This window comes from Muntiacus reevesi, chromosome 20, assembly GCF_963930625.1.
Source record: "Muntiacus reevesi chromosome 20, mMunRee1.1, whole genome shotgun sequence".
Taxonomy (NCBI): Eukaryota; Metazoa; Chordata; class Mammalia; order Artiodactyla; family Cervidae; genus Muntiacus; species Muntiacus reevesi.
The window spans coordinates 21,112,299-21,131,563 of NC_089268.1; the positions used below are offsets into that span (position 1 = coordinate 21,112,299).

General features: G+C 41.9%; 1 protein-coding gene across 1 annotated transcript in view; it reads right to left on the reverse strand.

Moving 5' to 3' along the window:
- RCAN2 (regulator of calcineurin 2) overlaps nucleotides 1–19,265 on the reverse strand; it is a 268,922-nt gene that overhangs the window by 23,520 nt on the left and 226,137 nt on the right. The gene's annotated exons all lie outside the window — the stretch shown is intronic.

A 19,265-nucleotide genomic window follows, 5' to 3' on the forward strand; every position in this document is an offset into this window, starting at 1 on the left:
GAAATGCATGAAAAACTGACAACTATGTTGAGTGTTTCAACACAGATGCGTTTGTTTCTGGGTCGGGTATCAGAACGGTCAAAGGTTCCCGAAGGAGTCCACTATCTCCAAAATATTAGACCTGCTGAGTGAATCATGTGGGCAACATTGCTAGTGATCGTCGAGTTCGAGGACGCTGTTCTTGCCTAAAAATATAAGAGTTCACACAGCCCCAAACACTTCTACTAGTCAGGCAGTGCCGTGTGATTAGTTCTGGCCAATGAAATGGCTACAGAAGGCAGGAGAGCCCTTTAGAAAACTTTCAGCCTCTTTCCCTGAAGATGCCATGTGCTCCAGACGGTAGGAAAGTCAGAGTAGGATTTTCCTCAGCCTGGGTTCCTGAGTGGCTCTGTGGAGCAGAAATACCTTCTTCCCAAATCCCACCCCACATAGCTGACTTCGCCTCAACAAAGGAAAAGAACTCTCGACTGTATTAAAACTGAGATTTGAAAAAAATAAAACTGAGATTTGTGAATTAGTTTATTTTTGCAGCACCACCAAACCTAGCACAAAGCAATAATTTAAAATTTTTGGTTTGATACAAACTTCAATTCAACTGAACAAATATCTATTCAATGCTTACTTTATACAAAGGATAGTCTCTGAGTCTTAGGAGGATACAGAAGTGAGAACCATTTTGTTCCAACTCTCAATGATCTAATAATCTAAGGTGACAGGCAGGCAGACACAAATAAGAGAACACCCATAAGACTGGTAAAAGACATAAAAGGAAAACTAAACAAAATGTATGAACACCATCTATCTGGTTCCTCTTAGCTTCAAAAAAAAAATTATTGTGAGAAACAAAAACAGTGCATGTTAAGATACTCTGTGTTCTTAATGGAGAAATAATAGCCACCAAGGAAATAACTTCTATTTAAAAAAATGGCTGATCCTTTCATTTCTACAATAAGAGATATTTTGTCACAAGGGTGAGTTCAAGTAGGAATGAAGATGCATGAAAGATTAATACGGCAAGATTCACTGCACTAGGATTTGTAAGGGACCTAAGAGATAATTAACTCAACCTTTCCCTTCTCAACTCCATCATCTTACAAATCAGGATCCTGAGGTGTGAAGAGATGAGGGCCTGCCCACGGACACCCAGGCACTTGCTGGCAGAGCCAGAACCAGAATACAGAGATGTTTTCAATTACATCAGTAATTACCCTGCCAGATGGAGAGGAAGAGGTTGCTGCCTTAATAAAAGCAAGAGATGGAGAGCAATAAGCTGCCCCGGGCTCTTGTGTGACCACATCTAAGAGAATCGACAAGGTGATGTGGGGTGAGAGAACCACTGCCCTCCGAGGCCGCGTGGGAAGAGCGACTCTTATGTCCGGCGAGGTCTTCCTGCCTCTTGCACAACCAAGTGAACTGGTCTCAGACCCTCAAGACCAAGGCTTGTGATCCTTCCAAACGCTGCTGCCCATTTCTGAGATTCTCCACTGTGTCGCTGGCCACGCGTGCATTTGTGCTAAGTCGCTTCAGTTGTGTCTCACTCTTTGTGACCCTGTGGACTGTAGCCTACCAAGCTCCTCTATCCACGGGATTTCCCAGGCAAGAATTCTGGGGTGGGTTGCCATGCTCTCTTCCTGGGGATCTTCCCAACCCAGGGATCGAACCTGTGTCTCCTACGACTCCTGCATTGCAGGTGGATTCTTTATCACTGAGTCTCGGGGGAAGCCCATGGCCCACCACAGTTCCTCCCATTTTGACTCATGTCTACACACTTGGTTTCTTTTTTTGTATGCATGTATTAGCTTTTTTGTTTGTTTGTTTAGATATAAGGATGTTTATTGAAATGTGGCCATGGCAATATTTTTTTTTTAAAGAATCTGAATGTCATGAATGGGAAAACTTTATTTCAAAGCATTTTGTCACATTCTTTAAATTGAATAAAAGAGTTTTTACATTCTATTGTGCTTTACATTTTTCAAAAGTTTCACACACATGATTTCATGTAACTCCATTATACCCCTTTTCAAAACAGCTTTATTTTTTTCCCCAGTCTCACGACATTTGTGGAGATATTTGAGGGGTTCTCTCTTCCCTTTTCAGGCTCTGTTCTTACTCCTCTTTCTCTAGCAAGAACAAAACAGAAATCTTCCCTTGTTTGTTCCTTAGGTAGTTTTTATTCTCCACTCTCAAGCCTTGGGATGAGCCAACTCCCAGGCCGGGGGCCTCAGTCACGAGTCCCAGGGGGCTTTCTTTTGATTTATTTATTTATAAAGTTTTTAACAATTTTATTGACCTATTTATTGACTGTGCTGTATCTTCACTGATGTGCAAGCTTTTCTCTAGTTGCAGCGAGCAGGGGCTACGCTGTAATTGCAGTGCTCAGGCTTCTTATTGCGGTAGCTTCTCTTGTTGGTCAGCACGGGCTTGGCTCAGTCAGTTTCCGTTTCGGGGCTCTAAAGCATATGATCAATAGTTGTGGTGTATGGGCTTAGTTGCTCAGCAAGGGTGTGGGATGTTCCTGGACCAGGCATCGAACCAGTGTCTCCTGCGTTGGCAGGCAGATTCTTCACCACTGAACCAGCAGGGAAGCTCCCCCAGGGTTTTTTTTAAGGCATTCCCCACCCCCCACTATTGTTTTCCTGAACAAGGATCCTGGTGAATAAAATGTTTTCTGGTTCCTCGCAAAAGGAAATAGTCTCACCAGGTGAAATCCAAGATGGCAGTTTGATTAATTTGAGGCTTTTCAGGAATGGAAGGAATTAAACTGAAAGCTCTTATCTCTATCTTCTTGGACAAAATCTGTAGGTCTTCTTTGTGGGTCTATGTTTTTCCACTCCAGTCTAAGAGTTTCCTTCCTATCTTGCCCCTACCCTCACCCCAACACCAGGACCTCAGCATAGGTGTCAAGACCAGCCTTGAAGGGAGAGGTGTTTTTTCCTTGGAGTGTAACTCTTTGCTTTTTGTTTTATACATCTTCTTTATGCCTCACACCTCAGCTGTTTGGCCTCAAAAGCCTGAAGGAGGAAGGGATGGAGGAGGCCAGGCTTCAGGCTTAGGGCAGGGATAACATGAATATCAGATGTCAGTGATGACGATAATTGTTTTCCCCATTACTTCTCCAAACAAGGCTCCAGGCAGCAAGCTGGAGATGGGAGGTAACAGAAGGCTCTTTGATATGTCTTGTCTTGGGCTTAGACCAAAATAGCAAAGGAAATCTTCCACCAGAACTGGGGTGTGTCCCAGAGCTCAGAGATCAGGGTTTTCACTGACTCTTCTGGGGCCCATTTCTACAATGATAATAGTAATAAGCAACTAACAGGTACTTGGCTTGTCCACACTGCACAGGCCTTTTGAGAACTTGTAGTGTTGAGGGTGACAATTGGCCAAGCATTGGGAATTGCTGGTCATCTCTATTTTTTCCACTAGTGACATGACAAGCATTTCATTTGCTAAGGCAGCAGGATGCCAGACCAAACTGGCGAGAGGCAGATCCAACTCAGTGAAGGTGCCAGGTGTATCCTTAGGCAAAGCCGTGACTTGATCAGAGCAAGTCCCGGGGGTCCTCCACTTGTTTTTACAGCAAATCTTCTATGACTTTGATGCCCAGGTTCCCACCAGCGACACGGTAATATTTTTGTGTCCTCTGGCTGCAGTTTCTTCCAGCCTGGTACCCCACAAACCCAATAAATTCATTTCCTCAACAGTTAATCTATTTTTAGCCACTGGTTTGCATTAAAACTCTACAGCAGTGATCACAAACTCTAGTCTCTGGACTTCTTCACACAAATAAATAAATGACAGAGGATCCTAAAGAACTGTGGTTTTATTTTTCAGTTTATTTTATTGAAGTATACTTGATTTACAATGTTGTGCTAATTTTTGCTAGGCAGCAAAGTGATTCAGTTATATATATATACACACACATACTTCTTCATATTCTTTTCCATTATGGTTTATTCAGGATATTGAATACAGTTCCCTGTGCTATACAATAGGACCTTGTTTTTTATCCATCCTATGTATAACACGTTCTTGTTTATGCTCAAATCTTTCAGTCATGTCTGACTCTTTGAGACCCTATGGACTATGGCAGCCCACCCGGCTCCTCTGTCCATGGAACTTTTCAGGAAAGAATTCTGGGGTGGATTGCCGTTTCCTCCTCCAGGGGATCCTCCCAACCCAGAGACTGAACCTGCATCTCCTGAGGCATTTGCATTGCAGGTGGATTCTTTACCCGTTGAGCCACTGGGGAAGCCCATGTAATAGTTTGCAACCTGCTAATCCTAAACTCCCAATCCACCCCTCCCGAGTGCAGCTTAGAGCATCTTAAAACATTTTCTCAAGTCACCCAATGTATTTTCATACACCACAGAATGACTTTAAATGGACATCCCATTTCGTTATTCAGATTATTGAAAAGGCATGTGCTCACGAACAAAGACTGATAAAAATTAACAACATTTATGGCTTCATCAAGGACATTCTGAAGCAAAATTGGTATTTTTATTTATTGCACTCCTTTTCCTTTTCTAAATAAAATCTTTGAGTGTGTAGTTGTGAAGACTACCAATACTAATAGTATAGTTCAATGCCACTGCATTGATTCAAACCAAAGTACCAGCAGTTTTATTCACATTTGCTTTCGCACCATGGGTGTAAGTGTCAACGTGGCTGAAGAAGCAAATAATGTCTTAGTATTATTATTATTGGAATATCAATAGTTTTGACCTCATGGGATATGGTCTTGGGAACTCCCAGGAGTGCATAGACCACCTTTGAGAGCTGCTCTACAGTAGGACCTCAGAAAAGGTCAGACAAGGGGTCTGGTGAGACTACATGATAGAGGTCAAAGAATGGTCTGCCTCCATTTGAGTGATGCCCAGGGGATACGGGCTGTCAAGAGTAATCTAGGATTGGGTATGGGGAGGATGTTGAGGAGTTATTTTAGAACACAAATTGTACTCTCAGGAAAATTAATAAGGAGCTCTAGAGAAGAAAGTGAGAGAGGCTAGGAGACGGAGTTTGTAGGAAAAGAAGGACCAGGGATGAAGAGTGGAGCTGGATGAGACATGAACACAGGGGAGGATGCTGTGCCAATGGGGAGTATTCTGAGTAATGTACACCCATAGTAGGGTAGACGAGATAACCAGCAAGGAAGGGTGCGATAGCTGGTAAGACCACGCAGGGCTGGGTTGCTTGGTGTCCAAAGAATAATCTGGTATTTTTACCCTCATCAATATTTATCAGCTTCATTCTTTATATAGCAAGAACTACAAGGTGCATATAAAGACATTCCAGGCAGTATGCCTGAAAATTGTGGAAGGGACTGCTTATAGAGAATGTAGACTCAAGGCAAACTCAGGTCTTATTTGAAATCAAATATTGCTATGGTTTCAAATATGAACAGTTTGGAATTTAAAATTTTCTACTTTAAATGTAATTGCTTTTCTTGAGTGGTCTGGACAGTGCTGAGACAGGTGTAGATCAATTGCTACCACTGGAACCATTTATTGCTTTGCCCAGAGAATTTCAGTGCAATTTTTTTAACCTTCTTATTTCATCTCTGTTGTAATTACTCCTTTATTTATTAAGTGTGCCCTACATTATAAAAGATTCTAACATGGCTTATAAAGACATGGAAGAATGAAATAAAATGACATGGAAATTGGATAGAGAAAAAGAAGAAAACAAGAGTAAAAAGATAAAGTCAAAAAGGAGAACTCTTCAGAAAAAGTAAAAAGCTTCTCATCTAATCTTGATTATCTGCCATGGGTGGGCCAACATTTTACCTCTGATTTTTCTCAACGTTGACATGATACAGTCATCCTCATCAGTTATGCAATTCTCAGGGCCAGTAAGGCAAAGTTGAGGCTGGCCCAAAAACCAGGCAAAAAGATCTGCCCATGGTTCTCATACAGAAGCTCTGGTGATACAGAGAACATCTACATAATATCTGCTGCCCTTAGTTATTATAGAACACAGATCAAGTAGCAGGTGGTCTGTTAATAGTTTCCAATCAAAATGGAAGCAGCAATTATTTTTTAAATCAACACCCTTTAAGAGTCCCCAAGACTTAGGAAGTGATCAATAGATTCTACTTAATTGGTTGACACAAAATCCCAAGGTATTTTATAAACTATTAGAATGCTGAAATATTACCTTCAGTTTAATTCTAAACCAGACAGCCTGTAGATAAACAATCTAATATATCATCTGATCTATCTAATATATCATGTGATCTAATATATCATCTCATTAAATCCTAACTAAGGCCCCCTCTGAGGGAGAGGTGGAATTACTGTTATCCTGAGTAACACATGAAAGCCAAAGAAGTGAATGACCTTCGCAGAATCACCTAGCTAGTTAGCAAAACCAGAGCTAGTCAGATCAGGTTGTTTATACTACAGCTATATCGTGGATGATGTGCAAACAAGTGAGGAGTCTGAAAAACCAGCTTTACTTGTCCATCCAGAAGAACAGTCCTGACCTTGAAAACGTGGCTGCCAGAGAAATGCAACGGTGCCTCTATCTGCATTCCAAACGATGCTTTTTATACCTTTATGTAATTTTTCAATTTTCTCACTTATGATCCCTTTGGGTATAAATTATCTTAATAAGAAATTCAGTGTCCCTCAAAGCCACAAGGCTCTCATCTGTCAGGTAACACCTCCCAGAAACTGCCAAAGACTGAAATAATTCATTTAGGTTTATCACCTCTCAATGGATGCCCCGGATGAGCCCTGTGCAAATCCCATGTTTAAGGATCATACTGGATTTTATAGGCTGCTCAGGAGGGCCTCCTGTCAAAGGGACTGTTACTGTAAATCTTCTGTAATGCAGACTCCTTATGTGAGAGGCATAACCAGGCCTGCGTGGAGGGATTGTTTTTCATCTGGATTTTAACCTGTCAGGATTCCTTAGGCTAGGCAGACTTGTGTTAAATCATGCTTTGTTCCCTTTGTGGTCCTGATATTACCAAAATAAAAAAAAAAATCACTGCAAAAGGAGGCTCTCAACCCTTCCTTGCTGATAAAAGAAGTGGACAGACCTCATGTCACATAGAGGCTCAAAAATAGATAGTTCACAAAGCCTTGATCCCTTTCCAATGGAGTCCTTGTGAGAAACAAAGATCTAAAACTCAGATCCAAACTCCAAAAGAGCTGCTCTGTCCTAAAACCTCATAGATTCATCACCTCTTTCGGCAGGATGCTTTCTGTGGCCCGTGTTGGTTCTGTTGTTTCATTCCCAACAGCGACCCTAAAGTTCACAGAGACTGGATAACACTGCCATGTGAGCATTCATGTTTACTCCTCTCTCTCTCTCTTTTTTTTAATTTTAAATGGGAGAGCAAGGAGATCAAGCCAGTCTAAAAGAAATCAACCCTGAATATTCATTGGAAGGACTGATGCTGAAGCTAAAGTTCCAATACTTTGCCCACCTGATGGGAACAGCTGACTCATTGGAAAAAGGACCCTGATGCTGGGAAAGATTGAAGGCAGGAGGGGAAGAGGGTGACAGAGGATGAGATGATCGGATGGCATCACGGACTCAATGGACATGAGTTTGAGCAAACTCCAGGAGATGGTGAAGGACAGGGAAGCCTGGCGTGCTGCAGTCCATGGGGTTGCTAAGAGTTGGACACAACTGAAAAACTGAACAGCAACCACTTTTTAAAAAAATTTTGAGGCCACGCCACATGACACGTGGGACCTCAGTTCCCTGACCAGGTATCAAACCCACACCCCTTGCACTGGAGGCCCAGAGTCTTAACTACTGGACGACCAGAGAAGTCCCCATTTGTATTCCTCTTTGTTAAGAAAATCTCTGTGTCTCTGCTCCCAAGCTGCCATCTATGCATTTAGAATCAGAAAAACAAAGCTCCCCAAATGCTTCCAAAACTAAGAAACTGTACAAGGGCTAGAAACTGGAATGACCTTGGAATAGGGGTGAGTCTAAGTATTGTGCAGCCTGAGGTTTAAACAACTTGGGAAGCCCTCTTGAAGCAAAATAATGCAAAATTAGGCACCAACTTGGAATTTATTTTTTGGGATGAGAGCAAAAAAAATTCCGAGGCAATAACTTTTGCAAAATTTACAAGCTATAGATAACCATGGGAACAGGTTGCAGGGCCCTACCAGGGACCTGGTAGAGACCCATGCAAATGAGGGCCCTAGAGCTGCAACTTCAATCATTTCCCAGGAAGCAGGACCAAGAGAATGATAAGTCTCCTGGGCCATCACCAAGTAGTCAGGAGTTTAGGTTTGCAGAACAGCTAAAACAAGTATAATGCTTATGTAACTCTAGGCTGATGACGTTCATTTCCCTAAATGTTTGAATCACCAGGATGAGAGCCAAGAAAATCGAATCTGCAAAGTTTCAGCCCATGTCTCATATTAGAGATGACTGCTTTCCAGCTGCATTGAATTCTCTTTGTATATACCCAAGATGGAGACCCGAGGAGAAGGAACAAGGAAAGGGGTTGCCTAGATCCTGCCCTGCTGCTGCTCAGTAAGGGGTGTTAAGTGGGCTTCCCTGATGGCTCAGATGTAAAAAATCTGCCTGCAACGCAGGAGACCAGGGTTTGATCCCTGTTTCTGGATGACCCCCTGGAGAAGGGAATGGCTGCCCACTCTAGTATTCTTGCCTGGAGAATTCCAAGGACAGAGGAGCTTGGCAGGCTATAGTCCATGGGATTGCAAAAAGTTGGACACGACTGAGTGACTAGCACACACACAAGTGCGAGATGGGGGGCCAAGAGAGGAGGCTACAGCTGGCACTGTCTGCGTGCCCAGGACCCTTGAGAAGTGAGTGCCCCACACCGGCTGGGTGAGTAAGACCCTCCCATCACCTGATTGCAGGGCTTGTTCCAGTGGGTCTCACTGTCCCACCAGTGAGACCAGGGGGTTATGCAGTCTGGCTGTGCAAGCAAGACACCATTTGTGGATGTCCGCTTGCTTCCTTCCAGCCCCAGGACACGGGTAAGCCCTCCAGGAGGTCTCTGAACCCTAGCTGTAGCAGTAGGGACTAGCAGGGAGGGCCACCCTCACCTGTACTAGGGATGGAGAGGGAGTGGACCAGGCAAAGTAGACCTCTGAGAGTCTGGTTAAGAGCACAGATCTCTGTTACAGGCCCCAAAGTTGTTCATCTCTACTCAGGTATAAAGGAAGGAAGCATGCGACAGTCCTTTTACAGATGCTACATTTCATTTTACAATATCAGTGGCTGCCTTGGTTCAGGGCATCTGCTGAGAGCTAATGACTGCTACATCCTTCTCTGGGCCAGTAATTCCTCTGATCTGTAATCTGCAAGAACGCACATGGCTGTCCTCAGCTCTGATTAGATACAGAATTTAATTGTGCATGCATCATTGAAAAACTGCACCACCCCCGTTATATCTTACCCAATCATGTAGGGCTTCCCTGGTGGCGCAGACAGTAAAGAATCTGCCTACAATGCAGGAGATCAGGTTTGATCCCTGGGTCAGAAAGATGCCCTGGAGAAGGGAATGGCAACCCACTCTAGAATTCTTGCCTGGAGACTCCCATTGACAGAGGAGCCTGGTGGGCTACAGTCCATAAGGTCACAAAAAGTCGGACACGACTAAGCGACTAACATAACGACAATCATGTAGGAGGACAGAAATTGCATTTTAATTAACTTACATATTGACTTATCTGTTAGAAACTGACAAAGAGAGGCAACATAAAGCCATGTTACTAGAATATACTCTAGACCAACCCATACTCCCTAGTTCAAATCCCAGGTCTAGCATTTGTGCAACCTTAAGCAATTTATTTACCCAACACTCCAATTTTCTTACCTGCAAAATGGGATAACAGCAGAATCTACTGTATAGGGCTGCTTTACACATGAAGTACATTAATATATTTAAATCACTGAGCATGATAAATTTATTCAAGTTTTTATGAAGATAAACAATGCTTTGTTTATATGTTTATATTTGGACCCTGGCTCTAGCTGTATAAATATCTGTATATCTAAATCCAAGTATAAAATATATCTATGCCTTTATCTATCTATGTTTATATCTATACTTGTACCTGTGACTAATCCTTAAAAGATTAAGAGCAATTACAGGAATGCCCAGAGTGATATCTCATATAAAATTAAGTCTAATTATACTAACATGATTTTATTGATGCTATTATCTACTTAAAATGTAAAGCCCCAATTAACCATCAAGATTTCTTTCTTGGCTGCTGAGCTTTAAAGGTTTCCTTAAAAAAAAAAACATGCTAAATTAAATAATTCTAAGGAGGAAATCAACTGGGTAATTGCTTTCAATCTTTCCCTTTGGGGATCCTGCACCATCCGCAGGGGCTGGGGCTCAGAGAGGGAGCAATAAATCGCAGAGATGCCAGCCCCTACTGGAAATGTCTGAAGCTCAGATGAATATGAGATTCGTTAAGCCATTCCCATCTGTCTCTTTTCACCTGTCCCAATGTGATTCAACTTCCTTTTAAACAAACCCATCTCCAGATCCTAATTCCTATATTCAACTCTTTCCTGGACATTTCCTTTGGGATATTCAATAGATGCCTTAAAGGTCATGACTCTAAAGTCACATTCTTTGCAGAGGAGAGGGGACCTAGAAATCTGCCTCTCCTTTCTCTTAACAAATAGACCACATCCACTCAGTTGCTCAAGTCAGGAAGCTGACTGTCATCCTGGTCTTCCCCCTCTCCCTTACCCCGCCAGTCAGCCTGTGTTCTCACAACCTTCCAGCATCTACTCTGCATCCTCATCAATTCCCTGGCTCACCACAGCTCTCCTGATGGTTGCTAGTTTCAGGCTGGTCACCTTTGAACAGGTTTCCCTAATGGCTCAGTGGGTAAAGAATCTGCCTGCAATGCAAGAGACACCAAAGATGCAGGTTCGATCCCTGGGACGAGAAGATCCCCTGGAGAAGGAAATGGCAACCCACTCTAGCATTCTTGTCTGAAAAATCCCATGGGGAGAGGAGGCTGGTGGGCTACAGTCCCAAGGGTCACAAAGAGTCAGACACGATTGGGTGACTAAGCACGTGCACACACACTCCCTGGAATCAATCTTGAAAGTCTACTGCAAGACAGATCTTTCTGAAAGAAAAAATTCTGATGATACAGCTCTTCCATGAAATCCTTCAGTGGCTTCTAGAACACAGCATGGCTTAGCAATGAAAAGCTCTTTATACAATGGCTATCACCCACACATCTCACATTCTACCCTTTCCCTAATCTGTCCCCTATACTCCAGCCAAACTTCCACTTACAGGTTCCCAAAGGCAGGCTTTTCTGAATCTCCAAGTTGTTTCTTACTTGCTCTCTCTTCTTCCTGTGACACCGTTTTCCATCAGATAACTTCTCTCTTTTTTGCCTTTATTATTTTTCCAGTTGTATAGAGATATAGTTGACATATCATGTAAGTTTAAGGTGGGGCTTCCCTGGTGGCTCAGTAGTAAAGAATCAGTCTGCAACGCAGGACATGGGTTCAGAGCCTGGAGAGCTATAGTCCATAGGGTCGCAAAGAATCAGAAACGACTGAAGTGATTTAGCATGCATGCATGCATAAGTTTAAGGTGTACAGTATATGATTTGATAGATGTATATATTGGAAATGATTGCCTCATATGTTTAGTTACCACCCATCACCTCACATAGTTATACATTTTTTTTTCTTGTGATGAGAACTTTTGAGATCTATTCTCTGAGCAATTTTCAAATACACAATGCAGTGTTGATGGCTATAGTTATCATGCTGTATATTCCCTCCCCATCAGATAACTTCAAATTGTCTCTCAAACCCTAGATTGGGTCTCATGTGAGAAATCCCTCCTGAATTCTACTGAAGTTTACACAGCCTCCCATGGTGCTCCACAACAGTTATCTAGTCAGGGAGGGGAAGTGCTCTCTCATTAACTAGACTATAAGAACTTCAAGGATAGGAATGGTTCATGCTTTAGTTCTGTGTTCTTTGCTCATATATTCATTATTGAGTGCCAACTATATATTAATACCATGCAGGGTACCTACACTATGGGAAGTGCTCATGTGATAATGAAATGAACAAAGCAATGTGAATAGAACCATCCACCCCTCCCTCACCCACTACCTTTTGGTGAGGTTTTACTTCTCTTCAAAGCTACCTTCAATAAAATCAACAGATATGTACTGAACACATGGATAAAAATCCTCCACATTAAATGTAATAGGGAAGCCCACTTCAAATTCTGCACATTTCTGAAGTCTTTCTTGACCTCTTCCCCTGACACAGCCTTCCTCCATCTAAGTTCAATCCTTTGGTTATTTAAAACACTCTGAATTTCTTATCAAAATAACATGTCATCAAAGAGCATGTGTGTGCACAGAGAAGGGGAAGAGGTCAAGAAAGATTTCAGGGAGGAAACTGTAAATGAAAGATGGAGACGCTTCCCCGGTGGCTCAGTGATAAATAATCCGCCTGCCAGTGCAGGAGACATCGGTTTGATCCCTGAGCTGGGTAGACCCTACATGCCACGGAGCAACTAAATCACGTGTCACAACATTTGAGCCTGTACTTCGGAGTCCAGGAGCCACAACTACTGAAGCCCACGTGTCCTAGAGCCCGTGCTCCACAACAAGACAACCCACTACAACGAGAAGGCCAAGCACCCTAACTAGAGAGTAACCCCCTCTTCCCACAACTAGAGAAAAGCCTTTGCAGCAATGAAGACCCAGCACAGCCAAAAATAAAAAAATAAATAAATAAAATCAATTAAAAAAAACTTAAAACAATTTTTTTTAAAGAAAGAAAGATGGATAGAATTTTGATGTGTGGAAATGAGGTGGTTGGAGACTTCAAAAGAAGATTTCAGTTCCAGGCAAGAGCAGCATTTTCAAAGGACTTATATATTCCTATTAATCTGATACCATCTCTAAGAAAAGGGATGTGGGGGCACCAAGGAAGAAGAGGATAAACATAATAGTCCTAAGCCACATTTCCTTGGGCATGGCCTTACTGCCCATTCACAGCTGTTATTCATTATTAATAGAATTGTAGAAAAACATAAATGAGTTTTTTTGGGAGTTTTTTTTTTTAATTATTTCAAGGATCAGTTCTTACATGTTCCTTATGACATTTATTTTCCTAGCAGTCTGCTCCACTGAATACATTTCATTTGAACTCTAAGCTAGAGGTCATGAGGCGTACTGAGCCAAATAGGACAACTTGCTCACCAGCCAACACCAGTCCAGCAAATGGGCCCTTTTGAGAACTCCGCATGGTGTTGCAGCTGAAAGAGGGAGGAAACGTGCTTCTAGAAACAAGCATGTTGTAAAAATTAAAAATAAAGAAACAAGCAGTGTCCTCTATTCTCAAGACTGAAATGAAGCCTCTGTGTTAATACTGGGCTGTCAATAATTGATGAGGACATTTTTAGTATCTTTAATGCTACATGAAAAGGCTAACTCCTAAATATGTTCCATATCACATTTTTCTGAAGATAGGCAATTTCAAATTAAATTCATTCATTTTGCCATTTGGCATATGATCAAAGCAAGCTTTTCAAAGGCAGCATGGTATCCTTATTTTTCCCCTGAAATTGAGATGGTATTTGCATTCTTTTGAGATGCAGATATGAGCAAGTTTTTGTGACTGTATCTTTAAATCTAGAAAGAAAACATACAGTCTGTTATGCTCCTAATGGTCTTCCTCTGTCTTCCTTTTCCTCCTCTCAAATGTACCTTTTCTATCTTATTTAGGTTCTGTTAGGTGCTTTGCATAAAGACATGTTATAAAAACCTTACATAAAATGAAATCTCTCATGTTCAAATTCCTTGAGATTTAAAACTACAATGGTTGTTTCAACCCATAAAAATTTGGGACACAAGACACCTAAAAAAAGCCTTTTGGAACTGAAGCGTGGTAGACAACACTGCAGCTAACAGGATTGCTATTGTGCACAGTGGCTGAATCTTATGAGGCAGCAGATAAGGACTGCAGGGATGGCTAAGGATGGATAAGGGTTGAATGTTTTTGATGTGCCAAGCCCTTCCTAAGACCTTTCCATATTATAACAGATTTCAATCTCAAAATAAACTTATGAGACAGTTTATGGGCACATAAATGGGCTGAAAGAGATTCAATTATTTGCCTAATTAGTCAGCTGGCCAGTGACAGAATGCAGATTTAATCCTGATAATGGAGCCTTAGGCTTTACCTCCAGGCTGCCCCACCTATGGCTGAGAGAAGCTGTGTTGCTATGACTTCATCCCTTTCCTGCGTCTCACCCAAGGAGACAGACCCATCTTTTGTGTTCAGTCAGTTTTACTCCTGTCTATTTCACAGGCCACCAGTAGTGTGAAGAATTCTTGTGTAATCCTAGGGAAAATGGTTGGAACCTGAGAAAATGCTTCTCCCGTCAAAAGGATGAGAGCTTCACATGGGCATTTCAGATGAGAAGTATCCACAAACTGAATTATAGCAATGAATGATGAAACAACCATGTCTCTTCCAAATAGAATAACATTTGTGTGTGTGTTACATTCAAATGTGCAGGACTGTTGAACATAAGCCTGATTTAGGGTCAAAACTTTTGCCAACCAAGAAGGAGGGTTTGACTGAAAACTCCTTTTCCCCCATGTGGTAGAAAGGTTGGGAAGAAATGGAAAAGCTGAATGAAGTCAGTAATATGTCTTCATTGTCCACTGTAACTAGGATCACTAGACAACGTGCTGTTGAATCTGGGAGGGGGAGTGCTATGGGTTAGGCTGTGACCTGAGGACTGTCGTGGGCACCCTGAATATTTAGTCACCAACTGGCTGGTCCTCCGAATCACTGATTCCAAAATGGTGGCCCTCAGCTCATTAGAAGGACATGACTGCCCTCCTGATGGATGGATCCTGTCCAAATGTGCAAGCTTTCTCAGCAGTTTTAACAACAAATCATGCATATTCCTTAGATTTTTTTTTAATCTAGGAAAGAGTTCCAGAATAAACTTGTAAGGGTTAACTACTAAAATCCGTAAATGAGTTTATAAAAGGATTCTAAATTAGGTACAGTTGACCCTCAGTAACCATGGTTTTGCATGTACAGATTTAACCAACTAAAGATTGGAACTAATAATATTAATAAAAAGAAAAAAACAATTATGGAAAGTTCCAAAATGCAAAACTTGAATTTGCTGTGCTCTGGCAACTATCTGTGACATTTACATTGTATTTATAACTAGTTACACAACATTTACATTGGATTAGGTATTATAAGTAGTCAAAGGAAAAATTGGACTCCTAGAAGAACAAGAATGACTTCCATGGGGTTGGATGAACTGATGAGTAGGATGCTAGAGTGTATGACTCCTTGACTAAAATAGGATTGACTGAGGAAGCGAGGGGATGGGGAGAGGGTGGCAAACGGAGGAGGTCAGGATGAATATATACACGTAACTATACATCAGACAGCAAGGAGATGTGTGTAGGCTGGAATTCCTGGCGGCTCAGGTGGCAAAGAATCTGCCTGCAATGCAGGAGGCCTAGGTTTGATACCTGGATTGGGACGATCCCCTGGAGAAGGGAATAGCTGTATAGGTTCTGTGCAAACACTATGCCATTTTACACAAGGGACTTGAGAATTCATGGTTTTTGACATACATGGGGTCAAGGAACCAAATCACCATGGATACCGAGGGATGACTATATTCAACAAAAAACCTGGTTGCTGCACAATTCTTAATACTACTGCATATGAACACATGGAAAGCTGGAATTCCTGTACCTCCAAGCAATAAGAATTATTGCTATCACTTAGCAGGCCTCCCTAAGTGCAGACACTATGCTAAGTGCTATACGTCATCATCCTGACAGTTCAACGCATGGACCACAAGCCAGCAGCTGAAGCAGCCTTGGGGGCTATTGTCATGTAAGCATGATCTCAGGCCCTAAGCCCATAGACCTACTGGTTCATAATCTGCATTTCAACCAGATTCTCAGATGATTAGTTTCCCTTTAAAGCTTGATAACCAATTAGAAGACATAGGTTGGACCATTTGAGACTTAAGAGCTTCCTGACTAAGTGCATAAACTGACACATAGAATTGTGCTACTGGGAATTACCAGTGCCATCCTTGGGTATTAGTGGTTTTCACTTCTTTGTATTAACTAATACATTATTAGAATCACACTTAGCAATTATTCGTGTTGGTGGCTTTGTTCTTATAATCACCGAATTGCTTTCACTTGTTCTTTTTTTTCCCACTGGGTTCTTTTCTTACTACAAAGAAGAGACCCATCAGGTAGATGGGGCATTGTGTTAGAGGGTCCCATGAACAAAGAGATTACAGCAATGTTTAGAATCAAGAATCTCCTGATATATTTTGACCTTGCGAATGATGCCGGGTTCTTTTCTTACTGCAAAGAAGAGATCCATCAGGTAGAGGGGGTATTGTGTTAGAGGGTCCCATGAACAAAGAGATTACAGCAATATTTAGAATCAAGAATCTCCTGATATATTTTGACCTTGTGAATGATGCCAGCTTTGAAAACTCTTAAGATATTCAGAGATATAGTACTGGAAGTCAGATATTCCCTAGGAAAAACAAGTCTCCAATGCTAACTATTTTTCAGAAAGACTCAAGTGTAAATTTCACCCCAATTTTCCATTTCATAAAACCAAGGCCAAGAGAAGTTAAGTGATTCATTAAAGGTTATGGGCAAGTGATGGTAATGAGAGGTCTCTAATTCACAACTGTTTGCCAAATTCTGTCTCTGAACCATGTTGTAACTGGAAACTGTTACTCTCTTTAGAAAGTAACATGGTCATGGCAGACCAGTTGGAAAAATATATACAGATATACAGGATAAAACAACTCCATTATCAAAGATAATCACTGTTAACAAAGGCATTGCATTTATCAATTTTATTTAATCAGAAAAAAGATTTAATGAAAACTAAAAAAACTGTTGACTTTCAGAAAAAAGTTTTCTCCAAAACAAGAAATATTAATCTCCTAAAGGACTCTTCTAAAGTTTTAAATGAAAAGTCTTCAGAAAAATAGGTTTATGTTTCCAGGTATAAAATCTAAGTCGTCTGTCTTATGAAAATCAGAAGATGATGCTGATATCTAAACAAAAAATGTTAAATCTCTGTTATTTAATCTAAGAAAGAACCCAAAACTACTGAAAAAATCAAGTGTGCGTGTGTGCTAAGTCACTTCAGTCATGTCTGTTTCTTTGTGACCCTAAGGACTATAGCTCACTAGGCTCCTCTGTCCATGGGATTCTCCAGGCAAGAATACTAGAGTGGGTTGCCATTACCTCCTCCAGGGGATCTTTCTGACCCAGAGGTTGAATCTGTGTCTCCTGTGGCTCCTGCATTGCAAGCAGATTCCTTACCACTGAGTCACCCGGGAAGCCCTAAGAAAATCATAGAAAACTGCAAATTTGTAAAATGTCACATAAAAGTAACAAAAGCAAACCTTGGTGGGAAAAAACATAGCAGCATAGAAAAGGAAGTAACTGCAACTAGTATGTACAAAGAGCATAAAATAAATTGACTAGAACTATTCATGACACTCCTAACTCTCCTTATGGTTCAGTTTCCTAACCTGTGGGGTCTGGATTTGTTGTTTTATTAATAGAAAGCACTATTTTATTTACTTCATCAATGGTACAAATTTTTGCTTGTTTCACAGAATTATCCCTATCTCCTTTTCTCTTCCATTTATAATTTCTAAATGCCTTTCTATTTTTATTGAAGAGAAGAGACATAAGCCTTTATTTCATTAGTAACAGCACAAAAATTGTACTTCCAGGTTCCTAATTATGCAATTTGTGTTATCATATAAAATGTCTTCTTTAAGTCATTCATCACAGAAACCTCTGAAATGCTGGGCCATTTTCAACTGATTAAGTTTTAGAGCTGCTGTATACAATGGTCAAAACAAAATTTCATTTCAACCTTGGGCCATTTCTACTGTTTTATGTATCCCCCTCTTTCATGGAGTCAATTTTCTGTTATGTGGGAAAACATCTTTGAGTATACCTCCTTCCTCCACAAAGACAGCAAACACTCTGAGTCAATGCATTGTCAGATATGTGTATATTTTGCCATCAGACCAGGTTGACAGACTCAAAAAAGGTTTCAAAACATCATATGGCAATAATAGGGGGCAGGGTGGCCTTTCAGAAGTATCCCCAATTCAGGACCTTGTGTTTCTTGGAGCAGTTATTGGATGAGAGCCATCCCTAGTGGAGAGGCCTTGGTGAGGTGACCCTTATTGCGTGTGTGTGTGTCTTTGTGTCCGTGTGTTTGCATGCTCACTCAGTTGCGTCTGACTCTTTGAGACCATGGACTGTAGCCTGCCAGACTCCTTTATCCATGGAATTTTCCAAGCAAGAATCCTGGAGTGAGTTATTCTTTCCTTCTCCAGAGGATCTTCCCAACCCAGGCATCAGATCCATGTCTCCTCTGTCTCATGCATTGGCAGGCAGATTCTTTACCTCTGCACCACCTGGGAAGCCATCCCATTCTCCTTGGCCGAAAGCTCCTCTCTCCTGGGGACTTAGTTGATAACCTCTAGCTGCCAAGACTCCAGAGACTGAGAAAGCATGGATCAGGCATGCCGGAAGGACACAGAGGACTTCAAGGGCTCCTGGCTGGCATCAGGACGCAGAAGCTGGCAGGAGTCCCGTGAGTGCAGGACCCCAGGACGAGCCACCAGGATGATTGTGCCACCTGTGTCATAGGGTCACTCAAGTTCCCTCGGGCTTAGCTCTGCCATCCCCTGAAATTGCAACGACCCTCAAGAAACCATATAAGGTGGATTCTATGCTTTATGGAATGATTATTCTCCCACAGGTTTCTCCTGGGAGCAAATGCTGAGGCTGAGAGCCTAGATAGGGGCCCCACTCCAGCCCAGGTGGCTGCCCATCGGAGCCTCACTGTTTCACCTGCTCAGCCAGTACGATGCTCAGAGAGAGGGGCGCGCCCTGGAAGTCCCTGACCACCACAGCCATCCTTGCATACGTCTGCCCTGTTCGTGGGGTCCTTTCTACCTGCCGCCTTCCGGAAGGATTTCTGACGTGCTCCTGACACTTCCTACTATTTCCAGTGCCTCAGACTGCTGCTTCTCATTACATTTCATTCTTGCCATTTCAGAGACATTTTGGCAGACAGAGGAGTTAAACACTTTCTCGGTCTTGTTATTTTGAGCCAAAAGTGCACCAGGGACTTCTTGCTGAGATTCTATTAGGTTGAAGCACATGGAATTGCATTTTATCAGGGCTAAAACCCAT